A 2239-nucleotide genomic window follows, 5' to 3' on the forward strand; every position below is an offset into this window, starting at 1 on the left:
TCAAAATCCTTGTTTCAAAAGAGCAGCTTGGAGACCAGCTGGAAACAATCTGTTAAATGAGGTGCTGAGTGTGATAGGCCCTGAGTTTGAGCTGTTGGTCTTCTTGTCATCACAATGTCCAAAGCCAAGGGCAAGAGTAGGAGGCAGAAGTTCATTTACAAAGTCAACCGAAAGCAGCTGAACTGGAATGCTCCTGGGATCTGTGAGGCAGAACCTGCTGAGATGGGGCTGGCCATGGACCCCGCTAAAGCCGTACCCCTCTGTAAGAGAAAGGTGCATGCCATGGAATTGGATGTTGAGAGGACAAATTTGCTGATGCGGAAACCCTATGTGTTGAACGACTTAGAAGCAGAAGCTAGGCTCCCAGAAAAGAAAGGAAATACTCTCCTGTGGGACCTCATTGATTATGTACTCTAAATGGTTGCGAACCATGGGGAGGACTATAAGGCCATGGCCTGGGATGAAAAAAATTACTACCAAGACACCCCAAAACAGATTTGGAATAAGATCAATGTCTATAAGCATTTTTATCCAGCCGAGTGGCAAGCATTCAACAATTCTTTGCAGAAGAATAAAATGGAAGTTGATTGACTTATATCCACACCTATCCTCCTCTGAGGCCTCCTCCTGGACTGGAGAAGCTGAAACTCAGGGTTAAGGCAGATACTGGTGTGTGACTGCACAAGGCTAACTAAACCCCATGGTATCAAGGTTATACACACATTAAGACAGACGGACATACATACATACATATTTTCCCCCCACTGGCAAGAGGGCTAATGCCAATAACAGTATGTCAAAGGCTCTCATTTCTAACCTGGGAGCTCACGAAGTCCAGAGACTTCTGTCTTGGAAGCTCTAGTTCTCATTTACGGAGACCTCTTGGTATTGATTTTAAATAGGTTCTTAGCCATACCAGAGTTGTTGGGTTGATTTGAAGAGTCTGTGCAGGATAAATAGGCTCTTTTACTTATCTTTTAAAAAAAAAAGCGGGGGGTGGGGGGGCTGCTTGATTTCACCTTCTCCAGAACAGACCTGTTCTCATGACATTCCATGGTATATTCAATACTCTCCTCCAGCAGCACAGTTCAAAGGCATCAATACTTCAGTCATCCTTGGTCATTGTCCAACTCTCTGATACATAGCAAGTAATTATGAAGATCATGGCCTGGATCAGGTGCACCTTAGTCTCTAGACTGACACCCTTGCTCTTCAGCACTCTGGAGAGGTCTCTGGCAGCAGATTTTCCTAATGCAATTTGTCTTTTGGTTTCCTGATTGCTGGTAAAAGAGTGTTGATTGTGGAATAGAGTAAACTGAAATTGTTAGCAATTTCAATCTCTTCTCCATCTATCTTGGTGTCGCCAGTTGGTCCAATAGTGGGAATCCATAGAAGACATTAAACAAAGAGGATAAAAAAAGATGACTGATGAAGTCCACCTTTGATAGTTGAGTTATTCCATCCTTCAGAGAAATCATTAGCTAAACTTTTATTCTAATGACTTTTCAACTTGGTTATGACATAAAGGCCTATGTCTTTAGCCGATTATTGTGATCGCTATCAATAAATTGTGCAGTTATACAAAGTTGACTTGGGGAACAATGTAAATAAATGTACGTGTCTTACAGCTATAACAAAATCCATCTGTCAATGGAGGATTTCCTATTCCTATAAAGCCCAGCAGGTTTTAACAGAGCTTCCAGAATACAACAGATTTGGAAGAAAGGCCTGCTGATTGACTCCCAAACATCCACCAGAGTAAATCTTCTGAATCACTTTGGTCTAACCTGCAGCCAGTCACAGGGATGATGCAGGACCTGAGAGTGATTTGATCCTTTATACATGGGGTCACCATCAATCAAGCAGTTGGCAGCAGCTAACAGCACTCCTGTAACAGTGAGTTTGAGAACATCAGTGCCTGTGACTCAGTTGTTTGCCTGGATGTTCAACCTCTTCTTTTCTTCTCACACACAAAAGGTGATACTGTTTCAAATCCATTCTTTCAAGGTCTTTAGCATGTTTTCATTTTATTTTCCATTTGAGTTCTTAATCAGAAAGGTCAGTTGCATCTTTCAGGGAGTTTCAGGAGGAGGGAAGTGGAAGGTTTCAGAAATAGACAGGAAGTAAAAGGATTAGGTCCAATTTGCACATTCTCCAAGAGAATATTATAAAGTGAATCTTCAGAGTGGGCATTTCAATTATTCAGTATTTTACTATAAATAGAAGAAATAATCTATAA

This window comes from Elephantulus edwardii, unplaced genomic scaffold, assembly GCF_000299155.1.
Source record: "Elephantulus edwardii isolate Elephantulus edwardi_28Jun2011 unplaced genomic scaffold, EleEdw1.0 scaffold00367, whole genome shotgun sequence".
Taxonomy (NCBI): domain Eukaryota; kingdom Metazoa; phylum Chordata; class Mammalia; order Macroscelidea; family Macroscelididae; genus Elephantulus; species Elephantulus edwardii.